At 36.3% G+C, this 23262-nt stretch overlaps 1 protein-coding gene across 3 annotated transcripts in view; it reads right to left on the bottom strand.

Annotated features, from left to right (window-relative positions):
• The window catches only part of LOC125619047 (1-phosphatidylinositol 4,5-bisphosphate phosphodiesterase beta-4-like), a 288730-nt gene that overhangs the window by 234245 nt on the left and 31223 nt on the right, over nt 1-23262 (bottom strand). The window lies entirely within an intron of this gene.

The raw sequence follows: 23262 nt of genomic DNA, 5'->3' as shown, positions 1-23262 counted from the left end.
GTCTAATGACTACTTCATTATTAGAAGGTTTTCTTTATTTAGCTTAATTCACCAATCCCATGGTGCTACTTACCTTTTAAAAGTAATGATTTAATTTTGTAAATGACTAATTTTTTAAATACTCTAGGCCAGAGGTTGACAAACCATGTAGCCCAAGAGCCAAATCAGGCCTGCTGTCTGCTTTTGCAGAGTTTATGAACTAAGATTGGGGCTTTTTTACACATTTAAATGGTTAGGGAGAAAAATCCAAAGAAGAATAATATTTCATGAAACATGATCATTATATGAAATTCAAATTTTGTTATTCACCAACAGATTTGTTGGAACTCAGCCACACTGATTCTTTTAGGTATAGTTTATGGCTACTTGAGACTGAAGCATTGAATAATCTCAATAGAAGCAATACAGCCCACAAAACACAAAATATTTATTTTCCATCTTCCAGCTTTTTATAGAAAAAGTTTGCTGACTCCTACTCATGACAGCTACATACAATGTGACATTTCATTCGACACAGATTTGTAGATTCCTGAGTTATACTGTGTTATATATACTATTTGAAAGAAATGAGGTTATTTATATAAGAAAATCTATCATTGGTATATCAGCATGTGTTATCTTTGTAAAAGTTTGGATGAAAGATCTGGAGAAATACTGGCCACACTCTTATTAATGACTCTCTAGAGAAGAATGAGAAATTGAAGACAGGGTGAAATTGAATAAAATATTTACTTTGTGTACATCCACATTTTTTCCTTCTAGCAAGCAGGTATAAATTTATTTATTTATTTATTGGTACTGGGCACTGAATCCAGAGATGCTTTACCACTGAGCTACATTCTAGCTCTTTTTATTTTTCTGTTTTGAAACAGGGTTCTCCCTAAGTTGCTTCAGGCCTCGCTAAATTGCTGAAGCTGGGCTCCAACTTATAATTCTCTTGCCTCAGTCTCTAGAGACCCTGGGATTATAGGTGTGCCTGGCAAGTATGCATTACTTTTATGTTTAAAAAAATGAAAGAAAGAAATACAATTTAAGGGAGTTCTTCATGTACCACATTGAACTTTCAGAACAAGGCAAAATTGTACTGTTGAAATACTAAAAAAAAAAAGAAAAAGAAGAAGAAAAAGAAAACAAAGGAAAAAAAATTCCAGGAGTTTCTTAGAGTGATCATTTAGCAGGGACACATTCAAAGCAAAGGCCATCTATACCATGAAAAAATGTAAAACATTACTTGGTTATGACATAATGAGAAGCAATAGTATTTTAAATATACATGAATATTGAAGAGGCATATTGTTCAGAAACTCGTGATAAATGGTAATGAAGAACATGCATTTTTGATACATTATAGCTTTACTGACTTACATATAAATCCAAGACCCATTTGAATATCTCTACTTTTCTATCCTTCTCCCTCAAACATTCAGTATATTACTTTCAATTGATATGTTGAACAACAACAACAAAAAACCATAATTCTTGGTAAAAAATATTCCCCCCAAAAAAATATTCTTGGTTAAAAAAAAAATGTCCAAACATAAAAAATTATGTAGTTATACACTTAAGTTTACACCATGTTTATTATTTCTTATTTTTTAATGGGCACTAAAATCTTTCAGAGACCAGACAGACACTCCATCCAGAAGGGGCAGGATACTATAGCTCCTCATTGAACCACTACATTTATAATTCAATTCCTACACATTTATAAATGTTGATTTTTAAACTGCAAGCCCAATGGTCCCTTTAACTACACTTAGATGCACAATAATTGACAGCTCATTACAACAAGTGGTCTCAAGAGTCAAGTGTTAGAGCTAATGGTCTGTGAATGCTTTAGTCCCCAAACTTGGGCCAAGATGAAGGAAAGTAAAACTGGTCCTTTCCTTATATGAATTTGATTTTTAAATGCCTGCATCAAATTAATCTCATGTCTAATGTCTGAAACACCACATATTTAAATTGTGTATACATCTAATTAACATGTTTTCTTGTAAGTTATACTACATGACAATTTTTAAGGAACCACATAGTGAAGACAAGTAGTAATTAATTTTTAAGTAGCAGAATGAAAAACACCTGAACACCTGAAAGGATCCTAAAATAAGTTATAGACCTACATGTTTTTAAAGTATCCAACCATTAAAACCATGTTTAACTACATTACATAAATAGAATTATAAAGGAAATAATCACAATTTATTGTTTTTCTTTTGAAAAACAATAAAATTTGCATGTTCAATGTTATCCCAACTTTACTAAAAAATGAAAACAGATGTTATGTATTTAACATTATTATAGTGATTTGTTTGTCATGGATGGTGAAACAACAATCTTCATTTTTATGTTTTTCTGAATTATCAAAGTTATCTTCAATAAACACCATTTTTATAACCAAAAGAACAGATTAAATACAATAATGTTCCTTTCTCTCTCCTCCTACTGGCGAAGAACAATAATTATCATTGAAAATTAACTTATCAAAGTTTTATTCTATTCACAATCAGGGAAATAAAAGAACACACTTTTATTTAGTTTTATTTTCCAGTGCAAACACTGACAAAAAGGAGATATTTCAATTAATAACATTTTTATTCATATATCCTAGAGGAAACAAATTGAGAGGAACACTCCAGATAATGATTAAAATTGAAAACCATAATATTTCGCACCTAATACTCTCACATTTTAAACCTAAAAGACATGAATTTGGTGTCAGAAATAAACATTAAATATGGAAACATTGAAATAACTTACATAATTACAAACACTGCATTTCTAATATGGGTGTCCTTTACACATATTTGTTACAGCATACTGGTGGCATTTCATTCAAAATTCTGCATTAGCTGATCAGGGTGGCACACACCTGTAATCCCAGCAACTCCGGAGACTGAGGCAGGATTGCAAGTTCAAAGCCAGACTCAGCAATTTAGCAAGACTGTAAGCAATCTAGTAAGACACTGTCTCAAAATAAAAAAATAAAATAAAAAGGTCTTAGGATATTGCTCATCAGTTAAGTGCCCCTGGGTTCAATCCCTGGTACCAACACATAAACACCTGTGTTGAAGTGCTGCTTCTCCTGAGGACTCATCTTTGCTTCTTAAGAAAACAAAACAACTCGGGCTGGGGTTGTGGCTCAGCACGTAGAGCCTGCGCCTAGCACATGTGAAGCCCTGGGTTCGATCCTCAGCACCACATTAAAATAAGTAAAAATAAAGTTAAAAAAAAGAAAACAAAACAACTCTCCCTAAAGGATTGCAGAACATTCTAGCTGCACATATAACAGTGTGTTCAACAACTGGCCTACGTATACTAGGAAATTATAAACACACCACGCCCCACATTTAGACCAGACAAGCTGGTCTAGGCCTGGGGAGTATGTTTTCCTAATGGTTACCAGTGAAGTTAAAGGGAAGAGAACACACAGCTCAGGAGGAGAAAGCAGTTCACAGAAATGGTGAGAAATCAGGGCAAAAAAAAAAATAGGGAACAGGTGGAGCAACACCTCAGAGGAGTCCAGGGCCCTGTGGAGAAACAAGAAGTGAAAGGATGAGATTCCCATCTCTGCAGGTGGTAGTTACTGAACAAAACAAGACAAAAAAAAAAAAAAAAGACTTCAAAATGCTCCATCCAGGTCTACAGAAGTTCAAGAGGCATTCGACCATGCCCAGAAGAATACCAAGAGTCCAAGAAAGTGGGCTGATGCCCAGTTGCCTTTGAGAAAGTGATGGGCAGAATCTCCAATGATGCTTAGACAAATCCCTTCAAAGGGAAAAGCTCTGCAAACTTCCATAGAGGTCTAAAGATCCAGCAGATGTCCAGACAGGCAGATCCTCCAGGTGAGGGCTCCCTGTGAGCTGTCAAGGAGATAGCATGGAGCAAGGGCAGGAACTGTTCTGAGCACATGGGGCAAAAGGCAGGAAGGTGGAGCACATGGGTATAAGTGAAAAGCAGTAATGGAGCAGCTCCTTTGTTTAGAGATCATCTGGCTTGGAGAAGGTAGAAGAGGATAGAGGAAGCTGGAGGCCTCACAGCAGGGAGGAGCAGCCTCCTGACCTCCCAGTTAAAGATTTTTTATTTCATTCATCCAGCAATGAAAAACCATGGAAGACTTCAGAGGGAGACTCTCATCAGACTGAGGCCCCTAAAAAACAAGTAAACAGTAAATGGAGGTGAGCTTGGGGCAAGGGAAGTCAGGAGAATATTGAGAAACCAATCGGTAAGCAAATATACCTATACAGGTGAGAAGTAATATCCCTGAAAAGAGAGCCCAGGGGAGAGAGGGGTGAGATTTGGGAACTGGAATGGAGAAGAACTGGTAATCACTTGCTATTGAAGAGGGAGAGGAGGGGCGATGGCAAGGAATTGCTGAGACAAAGGAAGAAAGGAGAACTCTAGGAGAGAAGTATGTCAGGGGAGGCCAGATGGGATGGGAATCAGATGACAGACACTTGCAGCCTCCCAAACCTGTCTTGTAATTTGACGTGGCTGTCTGCACCATCCATCAATAACAGAGGTTGCTGCACACAGTAGGTACTCAGGAAAGCTCTGTGCTCAGCCAGCTCGCTCCCTTCTGTCATGCAGATGAGAATAAGGAGAACAAGCAGGGCATCCTTCTCAGAGCAGCGCCCACAGCTCTGCTGCTAGGGCAGAATAATTAGCACAGATGCCAGCGGCAGACTGTCTGCCAGAGCAGATTGCTGCAAGAGGGAACTGCCAGGTCATGAGTCCGGCCGGCTGGCATCATCCCACTCCCAACGGTGTCTGCAAACACACTCTGGGCTTCTGAGAGGTCCATCATCTGATCTCTCTAATAGGCTGTCATGGGCTGAAAGATTAAGAAGGAGAATTCTTACATCACCTAGGGCAGCAACGTAGTCTGTGTTTTCAGGATTGGTTTGGTGGCAGTAAAATCTCCTTAGGAGACATTACAAGATGAGTTATAAAACTTACTACACTGAGTAAACACTAGCAGATGGTTGCCAACGAATCCCTAATTATCATCATCTCATTATGCAGACATTAACCTTGACAAATTAATAAAGGTGAACTAATAAACTTGCAGGCTTATGTAATTTAAATAGTTCCAAATCACAAAGACTGTACATAGATAGATGTCAATCAAATCATTTTTAACTGGGCTTCTTTTCATCCCTCTTAAAACTATTAAGTGAAATTGCTATGGAATGACTAGGGTGTGTTTTTTCTTTCCCCTTTTCCTTTCCCTTTTTACACTGTAAGGGAGGCTAAGATAGGTTCCAAGCTATTAAAACTATTTGCGTATACAAGTCATCATCATAATTGGGGGCACACTTTCTTTTGACCTTTACAAAACTTTCATTTCCCAAATGTGACAGATAAGAAGTGCTTTTATAGCACCAATAATGATTTTTTCCTATGGGAACTTGCCAATTATAAGTTGAAAACGCAGGAAAAACCATACTGGATATCATTTAGAATCTACCTAAAATATAGCTGGAGTTTTTTAAAAACCCATGCTTCAAGAATAGTTCAGGTGAGTTAAAAATCTAACCTACAGATATGTATAAAAAGGACACTAGGGCAAATATGTGTTCCCTTTAGCACCTGAGCATCATCCATGTGCCCATAAAATGTGTTTGACAAACTGACTGGATGGTCCAAAATAGCACCTACAACCATTAGCCTGAATTTTATAAGTTTTAAAATATTAATAAAATTTAAGGGCTGGGGATGTAGCTCAGTGGCAGAGCACTTGCCTAGCACTTGTGAGGCACTGGGTTCAATCCTTAGCACTGCATAAAAATAAACAAATACAATAAAGGCATACTATCCATCTACAACTACAGAAAAAAACATTTAAAAATTTAAACTGGGGAAAATTTAGTCTTGATACACACAGCTATTTCAATAAGACAACCCACCATGTAGTAAGGCTCCTGGCTCCTTACCAGCTCCCCAGACTTTAGATATCATAGTAACTTTGTCTGATTTTTCTCATGTTCTCAGTGCCTATGATGAGAACCTTAATAAAATACATATAGAGTTGTTTTAAATATTTTTTTAGTTGTTGATAGACCTTTATTTATTTATACGCGGTGCTGAGAAGCGAACCCATTGCCTCACACATGCCAGACAAGTGCGCTACCGCTGAGCTACAAGCCCCAGCCCCCATATGAGGGTTTTAATAAAAATGACACTTCACAGAAATCATTCAGGCACCACTATAGTGTTTCAGTACAGGAAATGTGCTAATGCCTGATATTTCCCTAATAATAAGTCACCCCTTTCGGAATCTTGGTCTTATTCTAATTTGATCAGGTTTTCATTACATCTACACATGGTCGCTGATATACAATGGTCCGCCTTTCTGATGGTGCATTTAGTAGAACGTGCACTTGAAGTGTTGAAATCTTTCCCTGTTCCCAAGCTAGAGACATGCTGTATTGCTTTCCAAGGCTGGACAATCAGCGAGTCGCAGCTCCCAGTCAGCCCTGCAATCACAAGGGGAAACAACCAACACTCCAAAGCACACTGTGTTGCTAAGCTACGATGTTGGGTAGGTCAGGTGAATTGAAGGCATTTTCAATGCGTGATATTTTCAACTTAGGATGGATTTTTCCCAGTAGGTAACCCCATTATAAGTTGAGGAGCATCTATCCATGCTAAAGCAAATTCATCTGTTCAATGATTCATCCATTCAGCAAGAAGCTATTGATATCTTCCAATGTTTCTGGCATTGCTACAACCCTCCACTGTCCCACATGGCAGCCACCACTTACATGTGGCTACTGAGCATTTGAAATGTGGCTCATCTAAATAAATGCAGATGTGTTAAAACACATAAATTATACAAGGTATTTTGAAGACTTAATCTGAAAAATATGGGGTTAAAATATTTTATAAATACTTTTTTTATAATGAGTTTTTGTTGTTGTTTGGGGTGTGTGTGTGTGTGTGTGTGTATTTGTGTGTGTGTGTTTGCAGCAGTTGGAATTGAACCCAAAGCCTCACACCCCACACATACTAGTCAAAATATCTACTGCTGAGTTACATCCCTGACCCCTTTTATTTTTTATTTTGAGTCAGCATCACACTAAATTGCCCAGGCTGGCCTTGAACCTGTGATCTTCATGCCTTAGCCTCCTAAGTAGCAGGATTACAATATGCATACCACAACACTCAACTGGAAATAAGAATTTAGATACACTAGGCTTAAAAATATTATTCATATTAATTTCTCCTTTTTATCTTAATATGCTACTAAAACATAATAATCATAATCATAATCATAACATTTGAAAAATTTCATTTTTTAAGGACCTTGACATTCAACTAGAAAACCAATCACAAACAAAGAAATCAGTATAGACGTACTATATAATTCCAGATAATAAAAAATTATATAAAGAAAATAAAGCACGGTAAAAAGAGAGTGATTGGAAACACAAGTAGCCATGAAAGTCTCCTCTAGAAAGGAGCAACAGAGTAGGAGAGATGAATGATAAGGACAGATAATTACACAGGAATCTGAGCCTGTCCTCAGCAATGGGAATTGCAGTTCAAAGGCCCTGAGGTAGGAATGGAGTCAGTGAGCTTGAACAACAGCAAGAAGGTCAGTGTGGCTGAGGCACAGGAAACAAAAGGAGAGAGTAGAAGGCAGATAAGGGTCAGAATACAGAAATCCTGGTGGAAAGTTTAGGATAAACACTGCATCAATAGGAAATTCACTGAGGGGCAGGGGTGTAGCTCAGTGGCAGAGTGCTTGTCTAGCATGTGTAAGGCACTTGTTCGATCCTCAGTACCACATAAAAAATGAATTAATAAACAAAGATATTGTGTGTCCCTCTACAACTAAAAAATTATGTAAATAAAAATAGCAAATCCACTGAGAGATTTTCAACAGGAGAATCACATGATCCAATTTAAATGTTTGACAGTCACTCTGGCCACTGTGTGGAGACTGATTAAACAAGAAAAATAATGGACACAGGAAATCAGACATGAGACTCCCTTAATGTTTCAGGCAAGTGTACCATAATTCAGAATCAGTGTGGTTAAGCTGATGTGACTTGGTGGCAACGTGAAAGGATTCAACACTTTCTGCAAAGCAATTTGTCAACACATATTCTGACCTATAAAAACAGATTCACACCCTTAGAGATTGCAAAGATATATACTAATAATCAGAATGATGAAAAAATAATGTGTATGAAAGTGTGTAGTAAAATTATATTTAAGAATTTTCCATGTATTCAACAGCAACTAAATGATGAATACAATACTATGTGGCCATTAAGTTAGAAGTATGAAAACCCAGTGCCTGAAGATAACAAAATTCTCTATAAAGGAAATACAAAAGAAACTGTAGACAAATTGCTGCAACTAATGCAAGAGATCAGTTTACAGTAAATGGGAAATTCAAAAACAAGAAATCAGAATTTTCAAATGCACCAAATGAAACCAATTAGAAAATGTAGTTTAAAAAAAAACATATTCACAACAAAAACTTGAAGACATGCAAAAATAAGCTGAGTAAAAAAGCATGCAAGAAGTTATAGAAGAAAATAAATATTTTCTTCATGGACATTAAAGACAATCTAAATCACAAGTCAGTCAGTATATATATATGTCAACTCAATGTGTTGAAGATGTCCACTTCCTTCATTCTTATCAACAAACTCCATAATTCAAGTAGAATTTCCATTGGGATCTTTTTCACAGAAGTTGACATGCTATTTTTTTAAAAATTCATTTGAAGAGCAAAAGTTTTCAAAAAATTTACTCTAACAAATACCAGTTACATGCTCTAGGTCCATTTGGGCCTCATCCTCATCTTGACCGATAGAATAGAACTGAACATATCAATGACCTCAAATATGTAAGACTTTAGAATAAACAATATTGTGTGTATATACACACTGTGTATACATATATATGCATTTACACATTTCAAACATATACACGTGTATAATAGACACACACATGAGGCAAAAATATAAAACCATGAAGAGAAACAAGGAATTGAAGTCTGAGGAGTTCCTTTTGAGGAAAGAGAAAAAGACTGGAGTGAGGGGAACTGAATTAAGCACTAATATATCCATAACTTTAAACTTTCATTCATAAAAGATTTAAAGTCATATGTTCAAATATGGATACATATACAGCTGGGAGACAACATCAGAAATGCTGATTTAATAAACACGAGTGAAGAATGATAGAAAATTGTGTATAGATTCAAATTGTTAGCTATAAATATGTATGGTTTGTATGACCATTGGAAATACATAAAATTATGTGGCTATTATTTGGAGTAATAAAATTATGGATGACTATTTTTCCTCTTAAAAACTCCTATTACACAATTAATAATTTAGACTTAACAGACGTATATAGATCATTCCATCCATCAACAAATGAATATACACCTTGTTCTCAGCAGCACATGGATCCTTTTCTAAAATAGACCACATCTTGGTCCACAAAGCAACTCTTAGCAAATACAAAAATAAAAAAAGAAATAGAGATAATACCTTGCATTCTATCGGAACCTAATGGAATAAAATTAGAAATTAAAGATAAAATTTTAAAAATTGAAGCTACTTTAACTCCTGGAGACTAAATAATACATTATTGAATGACCAGTGGGTAACTGAAGAAATCAGGAATGAAATTAAAAAAAATACTTAGAGGTACATGAGAATAGCAAAACTACACATCAAAAGCTCTGGGATACTATGAAGGCAGTTCTAAGATGAAAATTATTTGCATTGAGCTCATTCATTAAAAGAACAGAAAAGCACCAAATAAATAACCTAACTTTACATCTCAAATCCCTAGCAAAAGAACAAACCAGCACCAAAAGCAGTAGAAGACAGGAAAAAACAAAAATCAGAGCCAAAACTAATGAAATTGAAACAAAAAAATTTCAAAAACATAAACAAAACAAAAAATCGTTTTTTTAAAAAAATAAACAAAATTGATTAAACTCTTTGCCAAGCTAACAAAGAAAAAGAAAGAGAAAACTCAAATTACTGAAATTTGTGATGAAAAAGGAACTATCACCATGGACACCACGGAAATACAGGCGATAAACAGTAGCTACTTTGAAAATCTATACTCTAATAAAATTGGAAATCATGAAGACATCAACAAATTTCTAGAGATATATGACCTACCCAAATTAAATGAAAGGGACATAGAAAATTTAAACAAATCAATTTCAAGCAATGAAACTGAAGATGCCATCAGAAGCCTAACAACACAGAAAAGCTCAGTCAATGTAACAAAAGATATGAAAGACCTCTATAATGAAAACTACAGAACACTAAAGAAAGAAATTGAAGACCTCAGAAAATGGAAAGATCTCCCATGTTCCTGGATAGGCAGCATTAACATTATCGAAATGGCCATACTACCAAAAGCTCTATACAGACTTAATGTAATTCCTATTAAGATTCCAATGATGTTCTTCACAGAAATAGTAAAAGCAATCATAAATTCATTTGGAAAAATAAGAGGCCCAGAATAGCCAAAGCAATCCTTAGCACAAAAAGTGAAGCAGGATACATCACAGTACCAGACCCTTAAATTATACTACAGAGCTATAGTAATAAAAACAGCATGGTACTGGTACCAAAACAGACATGAAGACCAATGGAACAGAATAGAAAACACAGAGACACACCCACATAAATACAGTTATCTCATCCTAGAGAGAGGTGCCATTAACATACATTGGAGAAAAGGTAGTGTCTTCAATAAATGGTGCTGGGAAAACTGGAAATCCCATAAGTAATAGAATGAAATTGAACCCCAGTCTCTCATCCTACACAAAACTCAACTCTCAGTGATTCAAGAACGTAAGCATTAGACCAGAGACCCTGCCTTACTAGAAGAAAAAGCAGGCCCAACTCTCCAACGTGTCAGCTTAGGAACTGACTTCCTCAATAAGACTCCTAAAGTACAAGTGAAATCAAGAATCAATAAATGGGATGGATTCAAACTGAAAAGCTTCTTCACAGCAAAGGAAACAATCAAGTATGTGAACAGAGCAGAATGGGAAAAAATCTTTAGCACAAGTACCTCAGATAAGGCATTGATTTCCAGGATATACAAAGAACTCAAAAAACTAACACCAGAAAAATAAATACCCCAATCAATAAATGGGCAAAGGAGCTGAACAAACACTTTACAGAAGAAATATGAATGGTCAGAAATAAATGAAAAAAAATGTTCCAACATTGTTAGCAATTACAGAAATGTCAATAAAAACTACACTGAGATTCCATCTCATGCAGTCAGAATGGCAATTATAAAGAATACAAGTAACAATAAATGTTGGCAAGGGTGTGGGGAAAAAGGTACTCTCATAAATTGTTGGTGGGACTACAAATTGGTGCAACCACTATGGAAGGCAGTATGGAGATTCCTTAGAAAACTTGGAATGGAACCACCATTTAACCCACTTATCCAACTCCTCGTTCTATACCCAAAGAATTTTAAAACAGCATACTACAGCGATGCAGCCACATCAATGCTTAAAGCAACTCAACTCACAAAAGTCAAGCTATGGAAACAATCTAGGTGTCCTTCAATGGATGAATGAATAAAGAAAATGTGGTGTATATATACACAATGGACTATTACTCAGCCATAAAAAAAATAATCAAATCATGTCATTTACTGGTAAATGGATGGAACTGGAAACTATCATGCTAAGTGAAATAAGTCAATCCCCAAAAACCAAAGCCCGAATGTTCTCTCTGATTTGTGGATGCTAACCCCAAACAAGGGAGGTTGGGGAGGGGAATAATAGAAATCAGTTGGATCAGACAAAGAGAAAGGAAGGGGAGAGGGGAGGGAAATAGGAAAGACAGTAGAATTAATCAGATATAACTTTCCTAGCCTTGTATTTGAATACATGACCAGGGTAACTCCACATCACATACAACCACAAGAGTGGGATCCTAAGTAGAAGAAGTTTTACTCTATGTATATATAATTTACCAAAATACATTCTACTGTCATGTAAAACTAAAATAAAAAAATAAAATTTTTTTAAAAAACTCCTATTACATTAAAAGTGATGTTAAATATTTGATAAAGAACATCTGAAAAAAGTCCAAATTCAGAGCTCACAATGATACTTAAAATATGTAATTTAGAATAAACTTATTTATACTAAATAGCAGTTTGTTGTCAACAAGTATTCAGCAGGATGGAAAGTCAAACCTGTCAATAATTCCAGTTAAAGGAATAAGTTCACATTCATGACAATGAATTTAAATTTCAATTATATTATATGAAGTTTTTAATATATCCTGTTATTCACGGAGCACTATAGTGTGGAGGCATTTTTATTCTGAAGTAAGAACATAACATCTCATTTACCTGAATAAAAAATGTCTTCACACCTCACCTGAATTTCTGTGAGAACCATCAGGACTCTTTTGGTTGAGATATATTGTTTGAGGATTTACAGAATGAAGAAAATAAGATGTACGGACATTTCTAAATAGTCTATAGACTAGCTGTTTTTTGGTATAAGAACTAACCCTCAGAATAGAGTCACTTCTTAAATTAAGGAAGTTACTGAAGGGGAAAAGCATATAAAATAAAACCTTTTGCCTTTGCTCAAGTAAAACAAGATCCACAAGGATGCTAGCTGAAGAACTAATACCTCGGCACGACAGTCAGGGAGGGGACATTGTCGCCCATTGTCCTGGGACATTCACAGGCATCAAGGTGGAATCCCAGCCAAACACAAGCCACCAAAGTCTGTTGTCACCGTACACTTCCAGGCAACAGAACTTTGCCCAGACCCCTGAACACAAGATTGGCCAAGGCCACCAGACTGAGATGTGTCCCTTTACAGTGGCATGCCTGGACAGGAAGAAATGTCAGTACTCGGGCAGGTTAGGAAGCTGTGTTCCTTCTCTTTGGGGTACCATGAAATGGTTCCAGAACACAGCTCAGAAACAGGTGTCGGGGGAGTGATGACAACTGTCCACGGCTCTCAGTGGCTCCTCCCGTGGATGCACAAACAGAACTCAGTATTCTTCGTCCTCTGGTTAATCCTGCATTAGAATCTTCACTCATTTCCTTATTGAACAGCAAACAGAAGGAGAAAGGGGGGAGGCTGGGGATTGGGATATGATTCAAGGTCAGTATTTAGCACTTCGTCTTAATGCAGGCAATCATTACCCCTTCTAACTTAGTAAATATTCATTTGTAAGCCTCTACCTGACTTCTCCTTCAAACACTACACAAATCAGGCCACTGTCCTGTGGAAAATGTCATCATTATCTTCCTCTCTTCTCTGTGCCTAGCACAGGGTCCTCCATCAATCCCAAATTATCTCCACAGAAATCTGTGCCTCCTTGGGAGTAAGTCCCTCTGAATTATACATCACATCTTGGGCAAAAGCTTCATTGTGAACTTGACTCAGACACCTCCCTTTCAAGCCTGATGCACACAGCACAATGCCTGACACACTGTGTTTGGCATTCTGTTAAAAGGGACACCAAAGGATGAGAATGCCACATTAATGCAGTACTGATCATGACCCGGAGACACTGAAAACTGTCCAGAATCAGATGGAAGTTTAATTGTGTTCCGTATTATTTTGGCAATTTGATGTATTAGATTACTTAGCAATTTGTATTATTAAAAACAAAACTGAGCATTTTAACAATTCTGATAATTAGCCAATAATCCATAAAAGTAATTAAAGTATCTCTAATAATATGTGATTTTTCTCCCATGCATCAATGCTCTGAATTTTCTGACCAAGATAAAAAGCTCACTTTGGGGTTTTGTTGTTATTGTTTGTTTGTTTGTTTGTTTGTTTTATGTTCCTATGATAGCTGGGGGAAAAAATTCTAAAATGTTAACATTTGACATGGAAACAACAAGTGACCTTAGAATGTACACTTAGAATATGTGTGTCTGCACTTTGCACAATCAGAACATGAAGTTCCCTTTCACCATTGCCAGTGAGGTCCTCAAAGAATGTTCTCTTGGGGGGCTGCCAGTGTTTTGTATTGCTATCTGAGGAAGCATTCCGGGAGGTGCCCAAGAGCTAAAACAGCAGAGAGTTCCGACTCTGAAACATTTCAAGCATTTTAATTTTTATTACAATTTAAACCATGTAAGCACAGCCCTCAGAAAAAAGGAAAACTTGCTTACCAAACTTTGCTTTTCCTTTAATGAGCCCATTAATTTTTTTCTTCTAACTACAAGCTGTCGGACGGCACCTTGCATGCTTGCATGAATTGATATCATGGCACACAGACCACTTTCCCTGCCCCCTCTACCCACTGCAATTCTGATCTTATAATGTCTCATTGTCACTGCTTTAGGGTGCTGGCATGAGGTATTTCAGCAGTCAAATCCTTCAGCAAGGACTGCCTTGGTAAAAAAGGAAGAAAAAAAAAAGACTACTTAACACATTGAGAAGCTGAATTTAAAAAAGAAAAAAAGGAGAAGGAAATTGTTATAATTATAGTGAGAGCTTTTGCATGCGAATTCATTTTTCCCTGGGGAAATCTGCATACTCTCTATAAGGAATCCCCAGGCCAAAAGTACACATTATGCTTTTGAGCTCATCTTTAAAGCAGTACACTTGCTCAGAAATTTTATTGGGGAACAGTCTATGAATGTGCTCCAGGCTTGGCCCAGCTACGTTGTTTACGAAGGAAAGAACTCTGTAAAGTGTTTTGTAATATTTAAAAGGTGTATTGCCTCTCCCTGGAGAAGTGAGAGTTAACAATCAGGCTGAAAAAACCATAAAGCATAAGGTGTTTATTTCAACAAGTCTCCCAAACTTATCTAGACTCTTGTTCAAAAAGACAAACACATTTAAAAAGGACATCTTTCTCAGATTCTTAATACTTTCAAGGAAAAATAAAATGCGTCACAATTGTGAGATGTTCAAGTGGGAGGATTTTTTTTTTGTGTGTGTGTGTGTGTGTGATAATAGAAATAACAAATAGGTACAAAGAACATCCAAAACAAGGATCTACATTTTTGGGGGGCGGGGGGAAGGTGGGTACTAGGGATTGAACTCAATCACTAAGCCACACCTCCAGCCCTATTTTGTATTTTATTTAGAGACAGGGTCTCACTGAGTCACTTGGCACCTCGCTGTTGCTGAGGCTGGCTTTGAACTCTCTATCCTCCTGTCTCAGCCCCCAGAGACCCTGGGATTGCAGGCATGTGCCACCATGCCCAGCAAGACCTACTTTTAATTCAGTCTAAATGCAAGGCAAATATGTGTTCACCTTTAATTGTAGAAAAATATTTTAAAATATTTAGAATACTGAAGAAAAGGTGGTATAATACTTTTTACTGACAGATTCAAGAAACATAAAATACACATTTTTATCTAGTTTATGGTGGAAAAACACTTTGAGAAGGCAATATACCATTCTAAATTAAGGAAATTCTTTTTTTAATATTTTTAGATGTAGATGGACACAATACCTTTATTTTATTTATTTATTTTACGTGGTGCTGAGTATTGAACCCAGTGCCTCACACGTGTGGCAAGCACTCTACCACTGAGCCACCACCCCAGGCTGGGAATTCATTCTTAATAGGAGAAAATCCCTAATTTCCATGAGAATTAGTGAGGTACACTATTCTTCTCAAACAGACCAGATTTTTGTGTTTTTCATTTTGTTTTGTTTTAATGGTTCTGGGGCTTGAACCCAGAGGTGCTATACCACTCACTGAGCCACATCCTCAATGACCCCTTTTGTTTTCTTTTTGAGACAGTCTCCCTAAGTTGCTAAGGTCTTGATAAATTGCTGAGGCTGGCCTTGAACGTGCACTACTCAAGCCTCAACCTCCTGAGATGCTGGGATTACAGGCATTGTGATACTACGCCTGACCTAAACAGACTATTCTCACATAAAATATTCTCAAATGAATTGCCCACCAATAAAAGAAAATTACCCATTTACATTTTAAAAATCTATTTTTATCAGGACTTCCCAAATAAGTTAGCAGTTGCTTTGGGAACTATGAATCCACAATCTTTGAAAGGATAGCAGCTGTCCAAAATTAAAGGTTTGTTGAAGGGTGGGTGGGAGATGGAAATCAAATGGGTATGAACATTTTATACCTTTAGAACCTTTTCATGATGACCCCCCAAGAGCTGAAATGATCTGTCACCTGGGGTATGCCCTGGCTTTTAAGTGGAACTTTTATAAGTGGAATATTTTCAAAAATAACAATGAGGGAAAGCAATGTTTTCGAAAATTGTGTTTGAAAGTGGAAAATATTCATAATATATTAGGCAGATAAAAGAGGTTAAAAAATGCAGGGGATCTCAATTATGTAAAACAAACACACAAAAAAACTAATGAAACCCACATTGCCCTCTAACAGAACACCCCTGCATAATGTTCACAGGGGCATGGCCAAAGAGGTTCTGTACCCAGTCCTTCCCCTGCTGGGCCCAAACACCTTCACAGGTAGAGGGGAGTTACACAGCACTTTGAGGAGGTTGGGTCCTTAGGAAGATGTCTTTGACAAAGCTAAGACTAACATCAATCAATCTGGCACTCTGCGGACGTGTACAGCTTGCTTGATTGCCTTTTTCCTCCCCAAACACCTATTAGCATCCTAACTTGAGTCCTTGCTTAATGAACACAGGTAGACACAGGGATTGGTGAAAGACCAGACAGAAACACAGTCGGACATCAAAAGTGGCAATCTATGAGTTATAGATTTCAGACTACATTAATTTTTCCAAATTTTCTGTAAGGAACACATATTACTTTCACCATTTGGGAGTTGGGGGGCAGGCAGCTGTAATGTTTTAGGATCACAAAAATGTCACACTGTGCAACTTTATTTCAAACCATTCATTGTTGAAAAGTACATTTGGTCGTTTGAATGCCAACACATTAAGTTGAAGAAAAGTAGAAAGACCTGGCAATCTGTAGACCAGCTATGAAAAACAAGCTATAAAAATAAAAATTGTACTCTAGTTAAATACTGTTCTCAGATTTCTTGTGTTCTGTGCAAGAAAAGGAGGCAAGGAGGCCAGCTCTGGCAAAAGATGAAGGACAAACTCAGCCTCACTAATTTCCACTTTATTCTCTCAGATGCCAACCATTACATGGCAGCCTTTGGGAGAAATTTAAAATGTGTAGAGATAATCCAAACAATGTTTAGTCTCTTTATTTTCCTCATGAAAGATAGCATAAACAGAGGAGAAATTATAGCTTTTGAGACATTTCCATGAATCTGAGACTGTACCATCTATATCATTTAAAATATGTTTGAATTTTATGTTTTAAATTTTTTCAGCTTTGTTGAAATAAATGCTAATTAGTGCCAGTGATTTTTTTCCAAACAAAAGTATATTTTTGCATATTTCAAATGTATTTTTATTGCATGTGTTTTCCTTTAGAACACTACAACTTCAACAAGATAATTGAAAGGCTATATTTTAGCCTTGACCAGTGCATTCTTTGCTCTGCAGAGTTCCAAAATGTCTTAAGAATTAAAATGCTGGGTTGGGGCTGTGGCTCAGCGGTGGAGTGCTTGCCTAGCATGTGCAAGGCGCTGGGTTCGATCCTCAGCACCACATAAAAATAAATAAATAAATAAATGCATTGTGTCAGAGTACAATTTAAAAAAATTTAAAAAAAGAATTAAAATGCTACAAAAGTTGGATGCTGTTCAGTAAAATGTCTATGTATTAACCATAGAAAACCTAGTCACGGTCTCTGTTGAAATTTTTCCACAAACTTGAATACCAGATTCAGAGAACATAAGGCCCACACCAAAGAGTTAAACCTGCCCTCTGCACCCGTCATTCCCAATAAGAAGGCCTAAATTGGTTAAGTGGTTCATCCATTCAAGGTCACACTGGTACTTAGGGAGAACACAAAGCCAGATGACAATTTCCAGAAGACTAAGATTTTGGATCCATAACTGAAAACTCCCTGAGTTAATTAAGACAATGACTGCATCTCAGCCTTGGCAGGAACAAAGAGATAATATTTATGTGAGAATGAACTTACTCCATCTGTGCCTGGCACCCGAATCTTTCCCTTCACTGTATGAGGCGCGCACTTCAACTTGTTCTGCCTGTTTTCCAAATAACTCTTGATTGATGCCAGGAAAAAAACCCTCCTGTTATTCTATCTGAGCCCAGCCTTCCTAATTTGATAAACACTAGAATATGGGTATTGTGAGGATGTTGGGGGGTGGGGTACAGTTTTTTAAATCAAGAAGCTATAAAACAAGTCATTTTATTTTCTAAATGTGTGCATTAAGACCACCCTGACCCCACATGAATTGTCTACCAGCAATGAAGAAATTCTAGCATACCTGCGCTCTTACAATACCAAGATTTTATCAACATTTATGGATTTAGACCTTCAAACATGACCTCAAACTTTGCTCTGAAGGGGATGAGGTTTGTATTTTTTTTTTTTTTTTTTGGTTTTCTTGTTTTGTTTTGTTTTAAGTATCAGGGAAATAATTTATCTACTAAGAACATACACATTTCCTAGTCTGTTCAGGACAAAGCTACTGTTCCAAACAACCATCTTTGTTTTGTTTTTGTTTTTGGCTTCTTACATTTCCGGACTCAATAAAATTTATCAGACACCTGGCTTTTCCTAAACAGCTACTTCAAGCAACCCTTTATTTTCTTTTTTCTCCTCCCTCCTCCCTCCTCCTCCTCACCTCCCTCTTCCTCCCCGCCCTTCTCTACCCACTATCTTTCTCTCCCTCTCCCTCTCCTCTTCTGTCTCCATTCTGCAAAAGACTTTAGTTTCTCAATGGGCTTTTGCCCCACAAAGGTTCCAAGTTCAGGCAGCTGCATCAGCACTAACCAGCTTGATAATTAAATTAAACTATCTCATAGGATATGGGGGAGGGGGAATTCCTTTCATTAATTTTTGGGTTTTCTTTCTTTCTTTTTTGGCTGTTATATCCAATTTTAATGATAGGTTATGTATTTGTTATTCCTGACAAGAAAATAAGAAGATGCTGTTCTTCTGGATTTCTTAAAATAACAGTAATTAGTTCCATCATCATCATCAACATCACCATCAGCTCCATCCTTTCAGCTCACACAACAAGAAATTCAAGTTGACGTGTCGTGTTGGTCCAACTTTTAAACCAGCCCTCAGTTCAGTCAAGTCTCACCCTCTTTGACAGCCCCCTCATTACTCCTCCCTCCTTGAAACACTGTCAACTGGCTTCAAGACACTATTCACCCTTGGTTTTCTTCCTGATTCTTTAGGTCTCTCCTATCCTCTCATCCCTTATTGGTTCTTCCCAATCTCCTTGCCTCTAAGAGGAAGTGTCTTGAAAGTAGTGATCAGTCCCCTTAGCTTCCTATCTGCATTCACACTTTTTTCCCCCTAGTTTTATTTTTTTGTCCATATTTTATGGGTGTATTATAGTTTTACATAATGGTGGGATTTGTTGTTACGGATTTTTACATACACACAGTAAAACAATATAATTTGGCCAATATCATTCCCCAGTATTTCTCCCTGACCCTCTTTCCTCCCCCTGATCACTTTCCTACTGAACCCACCCAAACTCAGACTCCAACATTGGCCTATCTTCAGCTCAGACCTCTCTCTGAATTCCAGACTCAGATCCAATCAACTACCAGTTACATCTCTTGTTACTCAGACATTTAATGAGAGTCTTAAATCTTAGAGATCCAAAACCAACTCCTGAGCTTTCCCATCCAAACCTGTTGTAATGCAATCCTCCATGTTTTAATAAACAGCAACTCCCTAAACACTGGACTCCCTCTCCCCACCCTTCTCATACCTTACCTGGAATTCACGGTAAATCCTATGGGTTCTATCTACAAAATAGACTGAATCTCCAACCCCTTCAAATCACTTTCAGCCCTCACAGTTGTGTAGAAATCCACAGCACCATGGCTTCTCTGGCCGTCATGACAACCTCCCATCTAACTCTCTTACATCTAGACTTGGCCCCTTAGCATCTACTCTGAACTTAGCAGCCAGTGAGTCTTCTCGATTATAAGCAACATCAAATACTATTGGGCTTAACTACTGCAGTGGTTCCCCACTTCACTCAGATTAGGAGCTCAAGTCTTCACAGAGGTCCACAAGGCCCTCTATTATCTGACCCCCACTTCTGCCCCATCTCCCAAGGCTCTACCCCTGGCTTGATGCAGTCACAGGAGCTTCCTTATTCTTCTTCATGCTTTACTTCTGCTTGGGGTATTCACATTTGCCTTTCCTGACCCCCGAGAGCCTGGGTGGTCTCACCCAGATGACCTTAGCCACTCAGAACCTGAATCAAAGGCCACCTTCTCATAGAAGCCTTCCCTGTCCATCCTTTCTAAAACTATAACATGCCCTAGTCCCCCAGTCCCTTTTTTCTCTGAAATAATTATCAGTAAATACATACTATAATTTTGACTGTTTTAGTGTTCTCTCATCCAAACTAGAACGTCACATCAAGCTGATTTTTTTTTCACTTCTGAAGCTCAGTTACTAAAACAAAGAGGCTGGAGGACAGTCCACAATTATTGGATGAGTAAATAAATGCTCCTCTATAACTTGTTCTTCTTCTACTTACAAAAGATCCTGATCATATTTTCCACACAAATAAACACACAATGGCACAGGGACAAAATTGGCCATGAGTGGATAATAGTTGAAGTTGGTCTAATTTTGTGCAAGGATTCTTTACCCTATTTCTACTTTTGTGTATCTTTGAAATTGTATATAATTTTAAAATATGCATTTACTATTTGTAGTGACTACATAATACTCCACAGACTGACTCTAACATACAAAACTACATAATCATTACCTTACCATAAGATAAATTTGAGTTCCATCTTTTTCACTATCTTCAAAAGTGCTATAAAGAAATCTCTACAAATACCTGAATATAATCCTACAGTAAGTTCCTAGAAAAATAAGTGTTTGCACATTTAAAATTTTATAGACTGCCGATCTTCCCTTCAGAAATTCTGTACCAATGTCTGCTCCTATGAGCACATAGAGCAGTGCTACTCAAAGAGTGCTCCACAGAATAAAGCAGATTGCAAATTGTTCATTACTGGTCCATAATAAGAAAGGTGCAGAAATTAAGATAACACTGAGAAATATTTATGGCAATATGTCAGGGTAATTTTAATATCTGATAAACATTTTATATGTGTGTGAATGTACATATACATATAAATACATATATATATATATATATATATATATATATATATATATATATATATACATATATACATATATATATATATATTTATATATTAATAATTGTGTATATTTCTCCTTTTCTTTTTCTGGTCTACTTTTACAATATTTTTACAAACATATACACCAAAATTAGACCAGGATAAGTGACTCTTCATCACAGTTAGAAAAAAAAATGCTATTATTTGCTTACCCACACCAACAATTACTAGGTGCAGAATCTTTTATTTATTTATCTTTATTAAATCTATGGTGTCAATTACTAAGCAAGGATATATCCTTATTGGTTTAAATTGCACTTTAAATTGCCTCTCAGGTTTGACCATCCTCATATGTGGCTGACCCCATGTTCATTATCTTATGAATTGCCTGTTTGTTTTCCCACAACTCCATTAAGATGTTCATCTCATGAATAATATTGTAATGGTTTATTTTAAAAGCTCTTTGAATCTTTGGAATGTCTAAGTTGATCATCTTTGTTGATCATACAGGTTACAAATATTTTCCTAGCAGACTATGTATCTCTCAAACAGGTTGAAATGGTTTCCCTCTATACCAAATTTTTTTAATGAAAATAAGGATTTAAAATATTGTATGTAGTCACATTTCTTTTCCCTTTCCTTCACGGTTTCTCCTTGGAGATGCTTTCCCTCCAATACCACAAGATTATAAAAGTATCTATGCATGTATATTTTCACTCATATTAATAGTTTATATTGTTATACTTACAACTTTGACCCCTAGAGTTATTTTTACATGAGTGGCATGGTACAAATCTTGTTTTATTTTTCCAGATGACTAGACAGGTGTCCTGACACATTTTTTTTTATTGGTTGTTCAAAACATTACAAAGCTCTTGACATATCATATTTCATACATTAGATTCAAGTGGGTTATGAACTCCCATGGAAAGGTAGTAGAATACAACAGTTACTAATATGGCATTATGTAAAAATGTGGATGTGTAACCGATGTGATTCTGCAATCTGTATTTGGGGTAAAAATGGGAGTCCTGACACATTTTGTTGAATAATTCATCTGTTTCCCACCCATCTGAAATATCAACCTTATTACATACTAAATTAGCATACATGCATGCCTAAAAATAGATTACATTTATGTAACCTGTATAAATACCACCATTCAATTATAATTAGCTTATATAACAGTGGCCCTGATAAATATTTCCCATAATTCTGGGAAAGTTGATAAGTTCATTCTTCGGATCAAGTTCCAAATCACTTTGTTAAATTACCCAGCATTGATTAAGAGTTGTATTAAGCTACTTAGAGATCTCTCCACCACAAGATGGTAAAAATACTATCAGAATAAAACTGATGTCTTTGTATTACTGTACTGAATCTGGCTGTTCAAGAATGAGGGATCTCTCTCCCTTGATTTAAAATTTATTTTATCACCTATAATTAAGTTCTATAGTTTCCCTTATTTTGTTCTTATATATTTCTAGGTAAATTACTGCTATGTTTTGTACTGTTGTATTGTGCTGTTATTTTAAGTGAAACCTCTTCATAAGAATATTTTCTAGCTTTATATTAGTGGCTAAATCATTAATCAATTTTTACTTATTTGTTTGCATGAACCACAACCTTATTCAACAACCATAATGCTTCTAATGTCTTTCCAGATGAATCTAAACATATTCTGTTAATTCTATTCATATCTTCATTCAAGCACCTGTTACATGTATCCCAAGATATCAGCAATATTAAAATATGGATGCCCTCCAATAATCTAGTACAGCATAAAAAGTATGTATAAATATATACATATATGTATTTATTTATTTATATATATATAAAATAGTATTCGATAGATATTGTGAGGTCTATAAACTCCTATGCAGTATCTAATAGTCTAGAAAGAGAGGAAAAGAGAGAAAAATATGACCAAAGGAGCCCAAAGTAGAGCTGAAGCACAGGGTATGCTACAGAAGGATTAGAGTCAACTAATAAATGGTTCATTTCTAAATGCAAGATTAACTTGCTTCTTGTTTGGTAAAAAAAAAAAAAAAAAAAAC

The sequence above is a fragment of the Marmota marmota genome, unplaced genomic scaffold (assembly GCF_001458135.2).
Source record: "Marmota marmota marmota unplaced genomic scaffold, marMar, whole genome shotgun sequence".
Classification (NCBI taxonomy): Eukaryota; Metazoa; Chordata; class Mammalia; order Rodentia; family Sciuridae; genus Marmota; species Marmota marmota.
This window is presented reverse-complemented; position numbering and strand designations above follow the sequence as displayed.